Genomic DNA, 23,022 nt, shown 5'->3' with positions numbered 1-23,022 from the left:
GAATTATTTAAAAAAGACTCAATTAAAAATGGTCAATGGAGATAAACAGGAATTTCACAGAAGAGGGAACACAAATGGCCAGTAAACATGAAAAGATGCTCAACCTCATTAGTTACCAGGGATATGCAAATTAAATCCCCAATGAGATAGCATTTCACAACCACCAGATTGTCAACAATTTTAAAAAGTCAGACAGTTTCAAGTGTTGCCAAGGATGTGACACAATTGGAACTCTCATCTGCTGCTAGTCTAGGTGTAAACTGATACCACTACTTAGGGAAATAATTTGGCATTCATTCATTCATTCAACGTATATTATTGACTAATTACTATGCACCTGGTACTATTCTGGGGACTCAGCATGAACAAAATATAAAAATCACTGATTCAAGTTAAACATGAACGTATCTTATAGCCCAAAGTCTACTTCCTGGAGAGGATATGCCCTACAAAATGCAGGTATATAACCTAGAGAAATCTGTACATGTGTACGTACGTGAATGTTCAAAATGTTAATGCTTTCAGTCAAATTAAGAAAGGTAATAACCAATAATATGTATCATCAGTAGAATGAATCAACAAATTATAGTATAAGATACAAAAGAATCTAAAACTGCATTGAAAATGAATGAACTACAGCTATACATTAATGAATATGAATCTCAAAAACTATTAGTGGAAGAAGTAGGTGAGAATATTCAAAATTAAACATACATAGAGACACATAAACACACTTAGTGGTAAGCTATAAACAACAGCGAGGGAATGGTAACACACAATTCCAGAAAAGAATTACTTCTGGGCAGTAAGGAAGAAAAAGGAGGGGGGCATCTAAGGTGAGGCTCTTTTTTCCAACCAAGTGGTAGGTACATGGAAACCCTGGTGGTGTACTGGTTAAGTGCTAGGGCTTGCACTCCTTGCAAACTCTGTGGGGCAGTTCTCCTCCGTCTTATAGGGTCGCTATGAGTCGGAACTGACTTGACGGCAATGGGTTTTTCGGGTTCGGGTAGGTACATGGGGGTTTAATTTCATCATAACCGCAAAATGTTTACATATTTTTTGAAAACATGATATATTTTACAATAAACAAATACTCTACATCCTTAAAACATTAATTAGGCTTAGTTTCTTTGCCTGGAGCCCTGGTGATGCAGTGGTTAAGAGTTCAGTTGTTAGCAAAAAAGGCCGGCAGTTCAAATCCACCAGGCGATCCTTGGAAACCCTATGGGGCAGTTCTACTCTGTCCTATGAGTTGGAAATCAACTCCATGGCAATGGGTTTTGTTTTGTTATCTTTGCCTGGTTTTCAATTGGTGACCAAAACAATAAAGTAGTAAAATCAAGGACTCACTGTTCGTATATTGTATAAAAAAATAGTATATCATTGTATTAACAATTAGTATACTTTTTCTAAGTAAAAATAAAAAGCAATTTAAAGTCATCAAAAAACTGAAAGAAAGATCTGTGATGACATGTGATTATCAAGAACAAAATCTACAGTATTGTAAAAAACTGATTCCATTGAATTGGTTCTCAGAAAATTTATTTAGGTAACTTCTTCCAGAAATATGCCTACCATGGTACGATCTATCTATAATTTGCCCCATTAAGAAATGAGCATGTTAGAAATAGCTAATAAACGTGTTAGAAAAAGATTTATAAAAGTTTATATAATAGAAAGTCATTCATAGAAACTGATTCAGCATCATGTTTATAATGCTAGAAATCATATTTAGTGAACATTATTCAAACATAATTTCAGTTTCAGACTAGGAGATGATGCTAAGGCAATACTTTGCAGAATAGAAATATTGAAGTGGAAACTCTCTTTTAAAGGTCAGTAATTACTTTGACCCTTTAAGCCAAATTCTAATAAATAACTCCTCTCTAGACTGTAAGCTGGCAGGCTAGGGAGGTGGGAAATGTAACTGTTGTCCTCAATGGAAAGAACAGTGCCTGTACACATAAATGAATTATTTTTACACAAAAACCTTAATATAAGATTTTTTGTATTTCAGACCATTAGTAATTTTGCTATAAAATAAGCTTACTTAATGGTCAACACATATTTTGAAATGATTTCTAAATCTATGTCACTATTGGTAGGCATTTACACATATATAATTTGGGAGAATTTTGACAATACATATGAACAAATGAGCATTATTATACGTTAATGTCACTATTATGTACCTACTGCAAACTATGCAGCATTAATCAAATTCATAGAATACATAATTAATTTACCCATCAGATCAGGAGCCACGAAGACATATTTTTCAAAATTTCAATAAAGTAAAAAAAAAAAGGTTTCTGTGATTAAACGTTCAAAATCACCTAATTTCCAAACACCTAAGTATTTAGAAATGTCAAGTGAAATTACTCTAGCCTCAGAGAGCTGTAGATTTGCAGTGAAAAGGTTAGTCATAAATGAAATACTGCTGTAACCATATTTCCCTATAACATATTTTGAATAGCCAATAACAAAAGATTCAGTTACCTTAAAATTACCCACTACATACATGAATGCATGTGTTGTGTGTATGTGTGCGTGCATGTACATAAATCTACACTTTCCCTTTTCTTTTGAGATATACATACATAAGAAGGTCATTTTGGACTTCTTTTTCTGGATGCTATAAATTAAGGTGTTGGCTTTTACACAATTTATTTTTAGCATGTAGTCATACTGTTCTCTGTTTCTCTAGCTCTGACTGTTTCACACTGCTCTCTAGTGTGAAATTGACAAGAAATGGTGTAAAGCCGACAACTGGAAGCACAGAAATTTAACAAGAAATTACTATGGAAAATGTTTGAGAAAGGCTGAAAAAATAAATATTTGATAGCAGCGACTTTACCTTATTCCAATTTGATGAGATGTTCCAAAGAATCCTAAATTCTTCTAAATATGTGAACCTTATATATGTACAAACGTTTAAAAAATGAAAGTAGGATAATCTATACAGTAGCATACTACCTTACTACCTGACTGCCTAGCAGGCCAAGATGTGTAGTGGTCTTAGAATGAAATTTTAGAGCCATAGTTTCTGCTTGTCTCCCTAGAGTCAAGTGGTAGTTCCTACTTTTGCATTCTTGTGGATACAGTAATTGTCATTTCAAACCCTCTCTCCACAGTCACCTCCTCAACTCCCTTTACAACAGGTATGAAATACCAGTTTTAAAAGAAAGGAGGCTGTGGAATGGCCACCTTTGGGATTCTGTGTTTTTACCTTCATTAAAATTTCTTGTCTGTTCACTGCTCTAACACACCAGTTACCATTATGTAAGGTCTCAAAGCTAGAACTAAGCTTCATGCCCCCTTTCATCTTAATACATGTCTTGCACTTCTCCATATCCTTTCTGTGTTTCCTTCTATCATTCCCTGTCTTACTCTAGGCATTGTTTTAAAAATAAAGTTAGACAAGCCTGTAACCACATTTTACTAGCTATGCGACTTGGAGGCAGTTACTCTGTGAACCTCTGTTGCTCATTAGGATATGGAGATGACAGTATCTATATTGCAGCCATTTTTTCAACATTAAGTGCAATTATATAAAGTACTTAGCATACAGTCCTTGGCACATAGTAAGACTTCAATAAATGGCGCTGGTGGTTGTGGTTTACTATTTTTATTACAAGTCACTCTTCTTTTGTGCTCCTACTCCAAACTTTCTACCTTATTTCATAATGACAAAGTCCAATATCAATAACATGAAAGTAGCCAGAATATTATGGACTACTTCTGTTTGCTTAGGAATTGACCTGTGATGATGATGGTGAGGAAGAGGAAGAAGTGATTTTAGTAAGAATACTGCCTTTGTGTTTTACAAACATCTTTCATAGGCATCATCTCATGTCACATGCATAACATATGGATAAAGTTTGACAGGGCATAAATAATTTTCCTTATCTTAAGGATAAGGAAATCAACCCACAGAGAGGTTAAATAAGTAGCTTGACTGACTGGACATTGATCCAGTTAATGCAGAAGGGACACCACATCACTTTGACCCAAGTACTCCAAAGGTGTGATATAAATGAGCATGCCATGCCATCTTGAAACGTAACTCCTGTGGTTCAAGTAGAGTTTCAGGTGTGTGTTTTATGGAATACCTGGACTATGGTGATCAGGTTAAATAAGAAGAAAAAATACTCAACATTAAAAATAGACCACAGCTGCCTTGAAAGATGGTTTGAATGTAGCAGAAGAAAGATAACTTATCATACAATGCCTCTATTTCTATGATTTCATTTTTATAAATTCAAATTATATTAAAAAGACTCTCATTTGAAGTATCCTACTTACAGTAGCCATCAGGCTTAAATAAGTAGCTCTTTTCAAAAAGATACACATGAACTATATCCCCAAGCAATATAAAATATAACCAGTTTAATTTCTGGTCCACAGAACTTTCAACAGGAATTTTGCTATTTAGAAAATATTAGGCTTCTATGGCATGAACTGTCTTATAATGAAATACTCGAGAAAGAGTCTTTCAACTAGAGAAAGTAATATCTGAAAGAATATGACTGTTGCAGTTACAAGCAACTATTTCTAGCCTTTTAAGAATTAACTATCACCCCAAAATAGTTATAATCTACTTATGTAGTTATCCTTAAATTTTTGTGCTTAGACACACTTTCAATTTTTATAAACTCAGAATTATATATGAAGCAAAGATCAACTGGGAATTATATGCTTAAAAATGTAATATATACTTAAAAATGCAATAAAAACTGTTTTGAATAGCCACCGTGGAAAAACACCATGTCACACCTAAATTGTATGTATTTAACCCATACTGAGCACATCAAAGGTAGCATAAAGTGACTGAAAAGATTTGTTTTAACATTGGGGAAATCTTTCTGGTGAGCAGATGCCCAGACTAGCTTGGAGGCAGCAGGTTTTCACTGGGTGACTAATCATATCACTGGGGCAGTTTTGTGAAGTCTATAAAAAGATATTTAGTAGTAAAATGCATGAATATTGATGGTAATGAACAATATGGGCACTTCAAAATATTTCTGAAGAACATCAAAGCCACGATAAATGACCTGAATCTTAAAACGAATGCAGCTCATCCCCATTCTCAGAGAGCAACTGCCCTTTTGTCAGGTCTGATTCTTTCAGATAAAAATCAGTGAGAAATTTCCCTAAATAAAACGCACATGGTTAAAGTCTTGCAGCATAGTTATCTCAATAATAATCTCTCATTTAATCCTTCATGTTCTTAAAGCAACTAATTCTGGAGAAACTCAAAACACATTACAAATTTTCTTCAAAATACTAATACAATTAATCTTTAAGAATCTAACAGGTTAAAAAAGCTGCAATGAAAAGAAGTCACACGAAAAGTATCCTTATAATTTTCCTAGAATTTTCTAGCTTAAATAGTTCTTAAGGAGTACTCAAGAAAATTCTAGTCCAAATCCTTCATTATGGAGATAAGGATTTTGAAGCCCAGAGCGTTAAGTGACTTACTCAAGGTCTCAAAATCAATTAGTGGTAGCCTCAGGATGAGAATCCAGAAAACCTCTCTCTTACCCACCATATGGCCTCTCTTATACAGAAGAGAGCAATCAGTGTGAAGGAGACAGATTTGTGGATTTTGGGTCATAAAAATTATCTTTCTCATGGCTAATCTTTTTTTTTTTTTGGCTCAAAATACAACAGTATTATCATATCTGTAAATAGAAAATAAAAAATAACTTAAAAATAATCTACCATTATCTGGTCCCGATATGTTGTACTTTTTTTTGTAGAAGAACTGATATCATCAGAAATCCTTAATACTGGTTGGCAAACTACAATCTTTAATTGTTAAAGACGACATCTGTAAACTCTCAGTTGGGAAGACTTTGGGACAGGAAAAAATAACACTAATTTAAACCATCAGTGATAGAAATCAATCTGAAAATACTTTTCCAAAACAGTCATGTCATTTTATGTATTTCTAATTTTAAAGCCCATTTTTGAATTCTTCATAAAAGATCAAGCCAGGAAACTATTAAAAACAGAAATTAATGTGTAAAACATAGTACCTCAAGTACTTTTTAAATTTTTCTTAAATATACCCCCCCATGTAAATCTTCTAAAAAGATTCAAGTAGTTTATGCTTTAAATTATAGTATCAGACAATAACATCGTGGAGTTAACACAGTAGAGCTAAAAAATGACTTCAAAGAGGATATAGTTCACATAAAATATTTATACTACAGTCTAAACTGAGTTAAAGAAAACTAATGAAAATATTCTTCTATTTAAAAAAAAAGGGAGAAAAATGAACTTTATTTTTTAGCTCAGTTTCCTGAAAATTCCAAAAGGAAACACTTTATTTTCTAGGACATGCTGAAAGACATAGGTAAAAAGGCAACACAGCTAGAGCTGAATTAATCAAGCAAACATCATTGACAATCAACAAAACTCTCCTGGTGATTAAACACAATTTGAGACAGCTGGAGGTGGACCCAATCCAGTCGGAGATTCCACAGGAACAGAATCTTATGAGTGCAAAATGGTCTCGGAAAATGGAATTTGTGAACAGTCATAAACCTCTCAGCATTTTCAAGACTGCAGGGACCATATCAGTAAAAACCAAGACAGTAAGGCTTGCGTTTTCAAGCTCAGAGATATATTATTAACTAATACAGACTCTTTCTTAGTCTCATTATTATTTTTCAGGTTGCATATGATTATATAAAATACTTGTCTTCTCTAATTTCCTAAATATTCCAAGGGTCACGTAAGTATTAGCTATTAGGAAGGCAAGGTAGTGAATACCAGCGTTCCAAGGCTGGGAGTGCTTTAATGGTTAGTTCTAAATTGTTAAGTCTAAATATATCTGGATTCTTGTTCAGTCAATTTAACACTTGTTTTGGGATAATTATAGATTGACCACAGTCCTAATTAGATAGCCTAAATTTACAACTGTGTCCTAGACTAACCTAGAAATAACTCTTAAAAGTGTCCCATTTTGATGATAAATCATATGACCACCAACTATTAAGAACTTTAAGTGGTCTCTTCCATCGTGTCCACGTCCTCAAGAAGACTTTCTTCCACAGAATATAATGCTAGAATAGGATTTAAATGTGGACCTCACCATGATAGGAAACTTTAGTAAATACCTCGACTTCTTAAGTCCTACTTCCTACCCCCTGTTCTTTACCACTTTCTATTACTCGTATACATTTCTGTCTCCCTATGGAAATTGTGCACTATTCTTCTCTGAAATTTCCCTCCCAGTGCTTCACTGGCTTGGAAGCATAGTCCTAATTTAAAATATTAAATCTCCACAAAAATGTCTTCAAAACCACTAATTAACTTTTAAATCAATTATTGCAACACAGTTCATTTGTAAATTGGGCATGACTTCTATATTGATAAAAGACTCATTTAAGACAAAATTTATGCTTAACAAATGCTGCTGAATAAACACGTGAATGAATGGTTAGGAAAGAAATTTACAGACAAGGGGTTTAAGTGTAAAGTAATAGAAAAACTCTTCTCCTACAAAGAAAAAGAGATAACATGGTAACAAGATAGAGGAGAAGAAGACTAAAATCAAAAGTGCAATTAAGTTTGGAAGAATCCCTGCCATACACAGAACTACTGATTTTCCACAACGACCAGCATATCTTAGGGCACCAAAATTAATAACTCAGTCTACTGGGATATTTTTTCTTTTTTACTATAAAAATGTAACTCAGATATTATTACAGAAGTCACTAGTTAAGATGGATTAAATTTCCAGAAATATGCATTTAGTCAACCAAAATGCTTCTATGTCTTCAAGCAAAATATGCATGTGTTGACCTTCAATCTGTAATGTTCACATCTGGCCAGTGTTCCCACTTTGCATAAGACTGTAAACTTAGAAATGTGTACCTCTGTGTTTATTTTTCACAGTTACCATGTTTTAAGCATTCTACAAAGCTCTGTAGCATATGTAACCTCATTTGTTCATGACTCCTACCCTATGGGGTACATTTTCAGATGAGAAAACTAAGTTTAAAGAGATTATTTTCCCATGGAGCTCATACGCGGTAGGCGCAGGTACTGAACCTGTGGCCACCTGATGCCAAATCACAAACTCTTTGCCACCGTGCTCTATTATCTGGCTCATTAGTGCCTTCACAATCAATTCATTTGTGGTGCTTCTTTCAAAGACTGTCCACTACCTGCACCAAAACAAAACCAAACCTGTTGCCGTCGAGTTGATTTCGACTCATAGCGGCCCTACCTGCACAGTACAGTGCAAACCCCTTTAACCAGTAACTTTCAAAGGTGCTTAGAACCAACTGGAGAACTTTAAAAAATACCCATGCCAGTGATTCTTATTTAATTGAATAAATAAGGTGGAGCCTGGGCAGTGGTACTATTTTAAAATTCCCCAACTGATTCTGATGGAAACATTACCTGAGACTTGCATTCCAGGCTCTTCATGACTAGCTTATCTCCTCTGCCAACTTTGCTTCCGAAGTTCCTCACAGCCACCCTATCCTCCAGACATAGTACACAGATCACCATTTGACACTGATCTTTATACAAAGAAATAATGCCTATCAAAGGAAAGAAACGTTCTTACTCAGATTGGGATCTCTCTCATGCAAATGTGCTCAGCCTTTGTAGTTTGGTTATTATATTCCTTGTGGTGATTCTTGGAGATTTCTTTGAACCTATTGAAACTGTCTAACATGGAGAATTTAGTGAGGTATCTTTCCCTGCTGTTTCTGCTGCCATTTTTATGAGACCAAGAAAAATGGAAATATATAAAATATTAGTATTAGGACACCAGCGTCTATGTCCAGTTAGCTCAGACAAGAGCACGGTGCTGATGAGAATAATGTCATGGTTTTCTCACCATCTAGTTCGTTCTGTGTGGACTAAAAAACACAAAACTTTACATTTAATCTTGGGGAGACAACTCACTCATTAATGCCAGCATTTTTTCAGCTGATTATAACAGAGAAAGTATCATCTTCAAATGCAAAGATGAGCGTATTTTAAAGAGCAGCAGTCCATCCAATTTAGACCAATTAGAAGACAGAAGGAAAATAACCACTTAATCAATAGTCAGCTGATCATTATATTAATCAAGCCCTTCACATTACAGTTGTGCAAGCTGACTGAATATAAGGTAAAATCACTCTCATTCCAGTTCAGCTGGGATTTTGAGCTTATTAAGCGAAAGAGTTAAATTAGCATTCAAACTCATCATTAAACCCTTAGAAGCAAGAGAATTCATGAGAAAACGCCTATCATTTCATCAAAACTTTGTATTACAACCCCAAAGGTAAAATCACCCAACGCTGAGTTTCTCAAACAGAGAACTAAATGTATAAGATTAAGAAACAAACCCACTGCACAACAGAACCACCTCAATGCAGCACTGAATGCTGTCCCATTTGTGGATTTAAGACATGCTTTATTATTGTTAATGTGACCCTCAGTCTGTCTGCCTTCCTTTTAACATGGTAGTGTGACTTGTACTGTGGTACTTCTATTATGGTACTACAGATGTTTTCATTTCCATCACAAAGCTGAGTCCCCTAAAGTCCCTGTATTTTACATGGACATTTGAAAGTAATATAAATGGAAGTATTATATGGAAGGGATATTCAAGTGACTATACAACAGCACATATGTGAGGAATGTTATTCCAGAAAGTACTGCAAGGTAAACATGTACCATCAGGCAGGCTAAGGCTGGACACTGGAAATGGTCATAACAGGGTCAATGCAACACCTGCTCAAACTTCACCATACACCAGTTTTCACCTTGAACTTGTAGGGAGCAGACACTTGGGAGGACAAAGGGCAACAGGCTGGATAATCAACCAATTAGTTACAGCCACCTGTTGGCTGGCTTCTGCCCTGTCTTTTCCCACCCATTAACTGTCGCTGGAAACCATAAAATCATCAACTGGCAACTCTACAGCTTCTACTGTAATAAATTTTGATCACATCACATTCTCTCCATTTTCCTTCCACTTCTTTCCTCTTTCATTTCCTTTTTAATATGAAAATATTTGTTATTTTCAAAGGTAAATCGTGTATATATTAAAAAATTCAAAAGTACAAAGTATGTCTATTTCAAACAGTGTAAAAGGATATAATAATTAAAAGTATTTGTACTTCCTACTCAGTCCCCAGTCCCCTTATGAAATAAATTCATTCATTCTTTCTTTCTCTTTCTCCTCTCCCACCTTTCCCCTCTCTCTCTCTGTATGTATATGTATGTATATAACATACAAACCTGGTGATCTGCTTCTGTAAAGATTACAGCCAAGAAAACCTTATGGGGCAATTCTGCTTGGTCACATAGAGTCTCTATGAGTCAAATATCAACTCAATGGCACCTGACAACAACAACACATACAAACACACACACACATATACCTTTTACACAAAATACAGAGACTTGCATATTGCTTGTTTTGCTTATATCTTGTACATTGTTCCATATTAGTTTCTTCCGATGTACCTTATTTTAAATTACTGTATAATATCATACTGTATGGATGAACCATAATTTTTACCATCACAATAAAATTCTTTATGTATATGTATATACACACATGCAAGAAAATTTACTGACATATGTATCTTTGTGAAAATACGCGAGCATATATATTGACTAAATCTGGAGTAGTGGAATTGCTGGGTCAGAAACGCACACTTTAAGTTTAGATAGTTATTGCCAAACCACCCTGCAAAGGCGTGAAACAATTTACACTCCATCCCACAGTAAACGAGCGTCCCTGTGCCCACACACTTGCTAACTCATTGTATAATCATACAGCTGATCTTTGCCCATTTGATAGTTAAGAAAAATAGTTTCTGACTGTAGTTTTTATTAAAGAATGAATCTTTTTATGAGCAGCAATATCAACAAATTTATTGAGTTCTGCACAATTATTCACAAATCCTGTAGGCCGGTATCCTACACTTTAGTCAGTGCTTTAGGTGCATCATCTATGACGTGCCAGGCATTGTATGAAGAGGTACATATTTAAAAGGAATCAGGACACAGACTCTATTCTCAAGGTACTCAAGGTCTAGGAAGAGAGAAAGATAATATTAAAAAATAATTACTATGCAGTGTGATAAGTGTCATAATAGAATATTTGTACTATCTGGATATAGAAGTAGTTAAATCTGAATAAAGAGCTTGTTCCATAAATATACCTTACTTACTCTATTAATTTAGTTTTTTAATTTTACAAACATATTCAATGTGATAAGGAAAATAAACATAATACCTTGGTCAGCAAGAAGCATGACTGTGGTACTTACAGCTAGTAATTGAAAGATCTGATTAGGTGAAGAATTATTTTTATCAACTCATCTACATTTATAATCTATATTTATTGGAATAAGTGTAGAATAATTTTTAAAAATATCCTCTCTTGTTTGATACATGTTTTGGGGACTTACAACTTTGTCTAAAAACATTGAATAACAAAGTATTTTTTCTCCATATTTCCAGATATTTTTAGCTCTTTTTTGTATTAACAAATTCCAAGTCCAAACTTTATCATCCTGCCCTTATTTCCTCCCCAACTTATAGAACCATTAAACTTTTAGTATATGGCGGCTCTTATTAACTATTGTTCTACACAAAGCTTGCCTTTTAGCATGAGGTGTATCACGGATAGCTAATTACATTATACAGAAAGCACTTTCAGTATTCAGATACTAATAAAATGTGATAATAATGTTAATATCATTGACCGATGAGGCTACTATTGGAGCTTTTAATCTCCAATCTAACCTTCCTTAAACACTGTCTTTGTCTCAACTGGAAAGCTTTAAAGCTTTATCCTGAGACCAAATTCTACTCACTGATCACATTCCCTTTTTACATGTTGCCTTCATTTCCAAACTTCATCACATTGTTTGTAGTGTCTACTTATGTCCTCACCCAAATGTAGGCACTGAAACTGGGCTGCACATAGAACTAGAGCAGAAGAAGCTGGTGTGATGTCATCGCAGCTGTTGAGTAGAAAGCTCAAAAGGTCTAGGTTCCACTTCCAGTTCTACTCTTTGGCAAATCACTCACCTTTTTGTTGATTCTGATTTATCATCAGTAAAATGAGCAAATACTACTTGCTCTATCTACTTCCCAGAATAATGGCAAGGACAAAGTGAAACAATAGATAGAAGAAATGGATCAAGAGTTAAAAGCAATAAGAATCCCCACACCCCCTTTCAGAAACTCCCTTCCTTTTGTACCCAGGCCAAATTCTTTATGTGGCCTCTTTCTACTCACAATCTCCCTGACTGTGCCACCCCCACTTGCATTTCCTATGCTCCAGCACCATATCGCCTGTCAATATTTACCTATATTATGTTTTATCTCTCAGACCTTATCTATTATATTTTATACCTATCTTCTAGAAGACAGATATAATAAAAGAAAGAATAATTTGAAAATAATAATGGGCTACATTTATCGAGTATTTACTACATGCTAAATCATAAAATCATCATTTGGCAACCCTATGGTTTTAACTGTGATAATTTCTCATTGCATCACGTTCCTCCCATTTTCTCTGAGCTTGCCATGAAAAGAGCTTTATATACAGTATTTTCACTTAACCTTTACAACAAATCCATGCAGTGGAGTCTATTATTATTATTCTTGTTTTAGTGATGAGGAAACTAAGAACATGGAAAATGAAGTAATTAGCTCAGGATCTTGCAGCTAAATTGTGTTGGAGCTGGTATTTGAACCCCACAGAAACTGCTCCCATAACCACTCTGCTCTGCTGCTTCTAGATGCAGAAGTAATATAATGAACAAATGTCACTGATGTATAACCTTTTCATTTAACATGCTCATAAAATCATACTCCAAAGTTGGAAGATCATCTAGTTTAACCATCCATCCAACACTGAACCTACTTTATCACACACCTAAATAACAATCTGCCTTTTGCTTCAGTACTACCAATGAGAAATGCATATCCCACCCCAAAGGGAGTCCCTTCATCTTCAGACAGCCCTGTTGGGAAGTTCTTTATTAAGTGGAAGTCTTTCACTCAAAAGTCTACTCATTGATCTTAATTTTACCTGAGAGTTTTTTTTGAAAAAGTGTAATTCAGCTATTATATTAATAAATCCCTTAATAATCCCTTCTCCTGGACAAATGTACTCTATGTACCTTGGTCATGATTGTCTCTCTCAAACGAAAACACCTAAGGTCCTCTGCATTTCTCTCAAACTCCAAGTATGCTCTGACTGGTCAATCAAAGAACAGGACTACTATCTTTGTTGTTACATATACTCTATTTCTATTAATACTATCTAAGATACCGGAGACAACTCCATGGCAACTAACAAAAACAACAACAACAACAAATACCATTAAGATTGTAGGGGAGGGGCAAGTATATCATGCTTTTGACTCATATATGAGTTTATCTGCAACTAATATTCCTGTATTTTTTTTCCTTCTCTCCCATTTACAGCAGTTGACATTGACCATGTTGGAGTCAGTCTGCCTTTCTAGAACAATGATTCTAACCTGGGCTGCATGTTAGAATCACCTTGGGAGCTTTAAAAATATTGATAGTTGGGTCACCCCCAGATATTCTGATTTATTTGATACGTGACATGTTCCAGGATTTATATTAATTGTATTTTCCTATGTATTTATTACCCAGATTAATATCATCTGTGACTCTAATGACCAAGTCATCAATGTTCTCACTAAGTCATTGCAGAGTCCTGGAGTCTCACCTTAGGTTATTTGTTGGTCAGGTACACTTTGGGTATAGAACACAACCAATTAAGAATCCATGAAATTACATTATCATTTGACAGTTTTCTACTTTGTTCACAAATCATATCAACAAACACTTTGTTAAAGGTCTTACAGAGAACTAATATGGATTCTGGAACTTGACTGCCTAGGTTCAAATCCCAGTTCAGCTAGCTGGATGAGTTTGGGCAAGTCACCTAACCTCGCAGTATACCTGTTTCCCTACCTGCAAAATGGGGATAATAACAGTACTTATTTATAGGGATGTTATGAGGATTAACTGAGTGTATACATTTTCTACATTATTACTGCCTACAGGGGAATCCACTGGTTACATCCCTTAATTTACAAAAAAGTAGTTATGTACCCAAATTACACAAAACTCAAAAGCTCCAGTTAGGCAAGAGTTAACTAATCTATGATGAATACAGCATTATCCATTGTGCACTAATAAAAATACATACTTTAGAGAAGAATGTCAGAAAAATAAGTTCCTATGGAGTCATTTCTGAATCTGCTTACCACTGGATATTTTTAAATGTCTTCAAAGTTCAGATCCAAAACCTTTTCCAGCACCCAGAAGATTCTTAAATAAAGAAATCCCTCCTTAACTTACTGGATGAAGCAGAAGGGTTCGAGATGTAAAGCTATTCCCTCCATCATTTTCTAAAAAAACCCAACACTGCCAGAGAGTGAATCAGAGAAAGAAACAGAACTAACGTTACCACAGATCTTCAAGTGAAATTCACACACCAATGTTGAAATGTCCACACAAGATGTTCGGCTAAATGTCCGAGTAGCGTCAGGGATTGCCTGTACTAATCAGGAGATGAACACTTCTCACCTCTGACTGCACAGGTGTTTCTTATGAAAGGTGTTTGTTTATTACTCGGTTGCTATTTGTCAAAATACAGATAGTGAGAAACTTCACCTTCTAGGAAATTAAAAGAAGAGAGCCCTTCAAACTACTTGTAACTTTAACTTACTACCAGTAACCTATCAGTGCCTTTTCCAAAAAATTGAGAACAATTCAAAGGCAAATACTATTTTTGGAAGATATTGAGTGATTGAAATTTAGATTGTGGATTCTCACTGGTATTTTGAAAGAAACACACCAACACAACCAAACAGGATTGAATTAAGCAGGAAAATGCTGGTGCTGACATGGAGACTACAGAAAAGTGATATTCGAGGTACAAAGAAACCAGAATCTCCTCCCAAAGAACACAGTCGGGATACCAAAAAAAGCCATCAATATCATATTAGAAAATTAGAAGAAGTAATGTATAATATAAACATTTATGACTAGGCAAAAGTGGAAAAAGGTGAATGAGGGGAGGCAGAAAAAAAATAGTATCATTTAAATCCAAAATAATCAGATTGAAACAATGGTATACTGTTATTAGACATAAAAAAAAATGGAAGTAAATTATAATTTGGCCCTAAAAGACAACAGAAATGGAGAAATTAACTAGATCATCGGAAGTCTCATTTAATTTTAAAAAGACATGGTTTATTGAATGGTACTTTATTGGGATGGAAGAGTTAATTCATTTCCAAAACTTGAGTGAATTGATCTGACATTCAACTGACCAACTGAGGCTCCAAATAGGTTCTGCATGGTACATGACTGACTGAGAGGGAGAATTGAGGTAACATTTTATACCGGGTACAAAAAGGTTAGTTTAAATGAATTACTACAAACATCTCCTCGATATTATTCACTGGTCAACAGCAAGGTCGGCTAACACAAAACTCTAGTAGAGTATATGTGGTTCTTTTCTATATTTTTTCTCATATTGAGGAATAAATTATACACAGATGTCTAGCCACTCCTGTTCCCCAACCAAAACCAGGGGAAAGCGAACAGAATTGGGATGTGGGAACAGAGAAGAAACATCATGCAGAAGGCTGAGTGAACAAAGACAATTTTGCAATACAGCCTTAGGTTAGACGAAGGAAGATGAGCCTCAGAACAGCCTTATTCTCCTGTGGGGAGGTAGCCCAGATCAGTAACAGCTGCATTCAGAGCCAGGATGGAATACTCTGCTTCTGTTCTGGTGAGATCAGAATTGGGGTAGCTCTGGGTTGGAACAGGGTTTTTGGTAACTAGTTTGACATATATGCAATGAGGATTACAGTAATATAGATTTTCAATAAAACCCTGCCCATAAATATTTTGATATAGTATTGAGGTACATAGTGGTTACCCAATAAACAGTATCTCTAGCCTATCTGGCTCTTACGGTGAGTTGAATAATTAAAAGATTCCAGAGATTTTCTTACAATTCAAGTTTGCAAGTTACTCAGCCTCTCTGGGAAACCCAGGAGGTGGCAGTCAAAAAAGTTGAGTCCTAAAACAAAAAACACGATGAACATTTCAATACAGATGGGATGGGGGGGGGGGACTAAAGGAAGGACCCCCCATTATGCATCTTAACCACAACAAAACAAAATAAATATATAAACATCTCAAACATGTTGGGGAAGGAAAATCCTGAAAATATTCTAGTTGGTAAGGAATAACAATTGGAAATTAGTTGTACAATACTCATTATTTATTTAAAATGTTTCTGTTGTTAACCCAAGGTTGAGAAAGGACAGTGTTGATATGTTGGGGGGTTGTTAACCATTGTCATAGGGCAATATGTGTACTAACTGTTTAATGAGAAACTATTTGTTCTGTAAACCTTCATCTAAAGTACAATTTAAAAAACAATTTTTTTTTAATGTTTCTGTTGTTGTTAGGTGCCGTTGAGTCACTTGACTCATAGTGACCCCATGTGATAAAGTAGAACTGCCCCCATGGGGTTTTCCAGGCTATAATCTTTATGGGAACAGATTGCCACATCTTTTTCCGCAGAGTCGCTGGGTAGGTTTGAACCACCAACCTTTTGGATAACAGCCGAGCGCTTAACCATTGTGCCACCAGGGTGCCTTTAAAATTTTTCTGACAGTTATTATTTAACGTGCTGCCTTTATTGTTTTATCTTAGTAATTACAGAGGGATTTCGTCTGTCTTGGAAGAAGTACAGCCAGAACGCTCTTTGGAAACAAGGATGGTAAAACTTTGTCTTATGTATTTTGGACATGTTATCAGGAGGGGCCAGTCCATGGAGAAGGACAGCATGCTTGGTAAAGTAGAGGGTCAGCAAAAACGAGGAAGACCCTCAATGAGATGGACTGACACAGTGGTTGCAACAATAGGCTCAAGCATAACAGTGATGGTGAGGACAGTGCAGGATCGGGCAGTGTTTTGTTCTGTTGTACATAGGGTCACTGTGAGTCGGAATCAACTCGACGGCACCTAACAACAACAGCTCACAATTTCTACTGCACCAATCCTGTTTTTTTCATACCATTTTAAGTTTCGCAGATGATAACTTTCTTACCATAAATGTTTTCAGGCATAAACCCTAACAGTAGAAACTGACTGTTTTTACAGAAATACAAAGCCTCCGTTATGGCTTTGGTAGAATCAACTTTCTAGACCATTACCAGAGACTCACCTTATTTAGAAATTATGTATGGTTGCCAGATAAAATACAGGATGCCCAGTTAAATGTGAATTTCAGATAAACAATGAATAATTTTTAGTGTAAGTATCTCCCAAATATTGCATGGTACATACTTATACCAAAAACTACTCATTGTTTAGTGAAAATTCAAATTTAATTGGGAATCCTGTCTTTTTATTTGTTACATCAGGCAACCCTAGAACTAGGTCTTCCTACTTCATAAATGGGAAGTAGGACCAGAAAGTCAGGGACAAGGCTGAAAGAAAAACAAAGCTTCAAGGCAAGAATTCACTTTCTTGCCAAAAAACAACCACCTCAGCAACATACCTTAAAACAAATTACAAACTCTCTATAAATAGCCCAAACTAATTATTGAATGTATACAATAGGAAAGCCCAGTGGAACTCAGACAGTACTTTTACATTGCAATCAGGTTTCTCGACTCCAATAAATTTACTACATCTCCTGTATTTCATAAATAATTGCTTTTAAAATTTGCTGAACAACAATTCAGAACTGCTGTCCCTTGATACAAAAATAAAAAGATGCAGGTAAATCACTGAGATTCATGAGATTCACATCCTCATAATGACTTTTTAGATCCTATTTCTTATGAAGGAGAAATTGCTGCTAAGACTTCAGACAGATATGCCAAATTATCCCTCACTTTCTCCAAGTGAATTTTCTACATCTATAGAATATGACAACTTTCACCATTCTGGGAGAATACTGACATTCTGAACTTCTTGAAAGGCTTTCATTTACTAAACACATTACATCATCAGGAATTTCGAAGAGAAAATCTCCATGCCCTTCTAACCTTCTAATTTGCAACCAACAAACACAATTTGTGTCATGTGCTTTGGGGAGGTGAAAAATAGGAGACACTTAGTTGTAAGTCAAAATCTAAATCACAGTCCCCCTGACAATCTGGTGATGACCTGTGGTATGACTTTCCCAAAGAACAGAAGAAAAATAAGTTATTTAGTATGATGCTTCATTTAAAGCCAGAAAACCTTCTAATTATAAGGGCACATATTATATCCTTGCATTTCAATAATAACATTTTATCTTGAATCCTTAATCATGTGCAGTCATTTAGCCTAGGCAAAGATCCAAGGATTAACAAGAGTAAAAAACATGAAATTCAAGATTGCAGGGGTGTTTTTAGTTCCACTAGCAAGACCACATAAGAGAAAACATGTATTAGCACCATCCGTAATCCACCTGGCATATCCATTACCACCATGCAGAGACTAAGCACAAGACTAAATACACCACCAAATGTCCTGGTAGTTAATTCTGAACGCCTCTATTTCAAAATGCAGTATGACCAGCACAACTTTTCAACAAGGGTTATTTGCTGATGAAAAGAAAAGGCTAAAGAAAACATTCTTACAACATTTACAAGTGCATTTGATCTATTATCACTCTGTGGAAACAAACTATATTTAATATTTCTATAAATTTGGCAGTTGAGAGTTTTACTTTTTAAAACGAGGCAGTTTCATGAAAAAAAACAGATATTTTTAATCTCTCTTCAGATGGTTAATTTTACTGCTTAACTGACCCTACTCATAGTACATACATGTATACTAAAATATGTGTAGTTTATATAAAAATAAATAAAAGCCTTGCACTTCCTCCACCAGTGCTCAAGGATACATTACCAAGCAATCAGATAAGGGTAATGATGAACTACACAATACAGTTAGCACCTATAGAGTGGTTTTCTACAAATACATTGCAAAATGACGAACAAATGTGTTACATTTCAGAACAGAGCTTTTTAAAAAATTGTTGTGAAAATACAGACAGGTATTTTGATGTTACATGTTAAGAAAGGTCCAAAGAGGCAAATGTTAGCAACTTTAAATCTATAGGATTCCAGAGGAACTCTGGAGACAATGACTATGCATTCAGAGAGTAGAGTATGTTTAAGGTAAGTGTCTCTTCTTGAGGGTCTAATTAGGTTTCATCCCCTCCCTCCTTTTTTTTTTTTTAATCTCATAGAGACACTTTAGCAGAAACTATCAGCTTTGTCAGAACACCCAAATCCTGGCAGTGAACCATAAATTGACCATTACCATAAAAAGAGCTGCTAAATGAGAAACCATGTGCTCAGTATAAAACTAATTTCATGCTTTCAAAAGCACACAGTGGCTTCTAGCAAGATAGTGACCCTGGGACTTGCCAAGACAAATTGGTGAACACAAATGGTTTGCTCCTGATCCATCTGCTTAGCCAAGCTTTACATGTACTGGCAGTAAATGGGGTTCTCGAATCTTCAGTCAAACAAATACACACTTATCTCAAACTTTAGAGCTGAAAGCCATAAAACACCTGCCTCAAATAAATTTAGCAAGAAAAGCACAAACACATATATACACACACCCCATGTGCCATGTTAGTTTCCAATTAAATGAAAATAGATATCTCTGCACACCTAACATACTAGCAGACACTTAATAAGCATAATTTGAATACATCGTAACTCTCACACTCAATTCTTGTTTAGAAACAGCTTCTCATCATGTAGGACTAAGAGTTTAGCAGAGGCTCAGAAAAAGGACTCTATCTACTTGCAGGCTAACTTTGAGCCTGCCCTTATCTAGTTGGCTTTCAAATACTTTATACTTATAATGCTATATCAGACCTTTCTGAGTATGATCATTCAGTAATTTAACTTCCCAGTGAGCAGCAGTACTTTATTTACATTTAAATAATAAAATCTGCTACATTTTAAAATGTCACATCTAATTAGAACAAGCTTACGAAGAAATGCTGGTAATCTTTCCCTTCTCTCATATAACACATCATCACTAAGAAATCAATTACTGTCCAGTGCATGACAGGTCATAACTTTTAATTATTAATAATGTCAGCTTTAACAAGGTGTCAACTCCAGTATGTAATCTATGTCACTTACTTTCTTAGCTACCTTGTAAACATGACTTGTTTCCTCCCATATATTTTTCATGTCAAAGATTCTATAAAGTACATTTAGTTCATAGCCTTTTTTTATATACCCGAAGCATATAATAATGCTGTTAATTACCTACTTTCAGTATTGATAGCAAATCACATAATGTCACTGACTTATTCTGAATAATGTTTAAAATGCAAAGGAAGTCACCTACTGGTAAGATGTCCTCGGCAAACTGCTAGCACAGAAAGAAAAGAACGCTTATCACACCCATTTAAGGAGTAACTTTGCAATAAAATGAAAGAATCATGTATTTTTCTCTTTCATTTTATCCCTTCTGATTTGTCAGCACAACGTGATAAACACAATTGATGACTCCACAGAATCAAACGCAACGTACAGAAGAATCTGTTACTGACACCCCAGATCCCAGCATCCAAGTTTTAGAATAAAAATGCTCACCTCTACTAGGAAGTCCACTCCACATCCTGGCAGGGCTTTCACCAGCCTAGACAGCAACCAACTTGAATAAATAAAACTTCCAGTATGTGACAGTATAATGCACAGTGTTACCGAGACTTGACTCCAGCCCTGATTATCTGTGTGACAGTACCACGTTATATCAGTGCAGCTCCAAACCTTCCCAGATGCTGGCTTATTGCACTGCTCATTGAAAATCCTTTACACGCTGGCAACATTTTAGGGAAGGACAAGCACATTCTGAGTCATTTGTAAAGAAAGCAAAGCAATTTCAATTCTATATCTCCATGCGTGCTGAAATCAGAAGCACTGTCAACCTACAAGTCTGAGGTGGATTTATGCCGAGAAACAGGCAACCTAAGCCTTCATTATCAATGCATGAAATCAGCCACTGTGATCAAATTCACACAAACCACAAAAAGGATATGATTATGAACGTCTCCACAGATTTAGCACCAAACCTTGTGGAAGGGAGAATCGTCTATCGAAATTGTGTAAATGTTAAAAATAGCTCTGGCTTTTCAACAATGAGCAGGATACAGAGAAGAAATCAGTAGTCTATATTATAAGGACTTATCATAAAGGCTGCAAAAAAACAAAATAGCTGTAGATTCCTGGGACTTCTCTGTAGACAGATGAAGGCACAAGAAGCTATTACAATTACAACAACAAGAAAATTCCATACATTTAACACAGAAGCCCATTAAAGAGCAAGTTAAATATATTTACTCCTAAGCACCTGTCTTTAAGATTAAAATAATGACTATAGTAAAAATTTGCAGAGCTATGAGCACCAGGGCAAAATACTATTAATTTCATTCAAAGACAAGTTCTTAAGCAATAAAGATTTAAATATATGTTGTGTAACAAGAAAGTAAACATGTAAGATACAGAATATTTTTATCTTCATATGATTACTTATTATTTAAAAAAAAATCTATAGCTAATTAAATCAACACATCTCTATCCCACCCACCCCCAAATTTACCCTTTAACCTTTTATCATCATTCCGCTTTTGTCACTAAAATATAAGATGCAAGAGACAACTGGCACATTCTTACAAAGGCACAAGGTAGCTACACCCCAGAAAGTAGCAGCAACAATGATTTGAGATCACAAAATACAGAGCTTTGATGTGTATGTGCAAAGTATAAAGGAAAAAGGACAAAACTTGTATCAAAAAAATCATAAAAATAACTAGAATAAATTCCTAGTAGGCAGCATTACCAAAGAACACATGTAAAATTATATTCAGATTTTTTAAAATGGCTATTGATTTCTCATTGAGACTATAAAGGCAGAACAAATCAGGAGCCAATAAAGGCAATCCGTGATTTGAGGATCTCCTTCAAATGACTGTGTTCAGTTCTAGTAATACTACCAGCTCTTGGGTGCTACATTTAGTAGTGTCTTACAACCTAAAGCTTCTGTATAAAAATAAGCAATTTGTCACAATATGCATTTATATAACAGAGCATTCTGGAGCAACGTTAAACATGGCACTCCCATGTGTAAGGAAACACCTAGGTATTCCCACTATGCCCCTTTATGTAGAGTTAACTCCTTAGAAGCTACTAGTTGGATACCCTTCCTTGGAGACAGATACAGACATACATGATTGGACATGCACACAAGCAAACACAAACACACACCTGTCATAGGAGAACCTACTTACCCTTTGCAGTTACTTTTGCCCCATGAATTCCATTCATTTAGTGGCTCATGAAGCCCCTAGGGTAGCATTTGAATGCGTTATGAGTAATGTCATGGGACATCTCAGATTCAACAATTGCTCAGTGTTCTCTCTCTTTTACTTTTCTCTCATTACTTTTCCTATCTTAGATAATAGTTCATGACAAATAATGTGCCTAAAATTATTTTATTACCATACGTGAAGCTCCCTAGTAATAAAAGTTTAAAAACAAACCACAATATTTGATTACATGTCCTTGATCCCTTATCTAAAAGACTTAGTGCCAAACACATTTTGAATTCAAATACTTTTAGATTTTGGATAGGTAATACACTGCACAAATTGTGTAACACCTCCAGTGGGGTCTGGAGCAACTCTCTGTAATCAGACACATTAACATTTATGTAGCAAAACCTGTGCATATTCATACTAGATGGGATAAATAAAGACTATAATTAACTTCACATAAGTTCAGGTCAGGTTTTGCCATCAAATGAACTACAAAATCTTGTGGTTTTCAGAGGTTACTAGATTTGGGGAATTACAGGTAAAGGACTGGGGATCTGTTGAAATGATTGCCTAAAGTTTTATAAGATTAGGGGTTAGGTAACAAACACCTAAGCAGGTGTCTTCTTGTT

The 23,022-nt window shown here is 35.3% G+C and overlaps 1 protein-coding gene across 4 annotated transcripts in view; it reads right to left on the bottom strand.

The window, feature by feature from the left end:
* Window positions 1–23,022, bottom strand: part of ZNF385B (zinc finger protein 385B) — a 439,136-nt gene that overhangs the window by 280,204 nt on the left and 135,910 nt on the right. Inside the window, exon 1 of one of the 4 annotated variants that reach the window (XM_023730523.1) lies at window positions 20,673–21,470. The exons of 2 other annotated variants lie outside the window; for them this stretch is intronic. The gene's annotated coding sequence lies outside the window, so the exon portion shown is untranslated. Of the gene's footprint in view, window positions 1–20,424; window positions 21,471–23,022 lie in introns of those variants that run through there. One more of the 4 variants, XM_023730521.1, reaches the window with a different exon arrangement.

This window comes from Trichechus manatus, unplaced genomic scaffold (genome assembly GCF_000243295.1).
Source record: "Trichechus manatus latirostris isolate Lorelei unplaced genomic scaffold, TriManLat1.0 scaffold00037, whole genome shotgun sequence".
In the NCBI taxonomy this organism is placed as follows: Eukaryota; Metazoa; Chordata; class Mammalia; order Sirenia; family Trichechidae; genus Trichechus; species Trichechus manatus.
The sequence above is the reverse complement of the archived record's forward strand: the minus strand, read 5'-3'. Positions and strand labels throughout refer to the sequence as shown.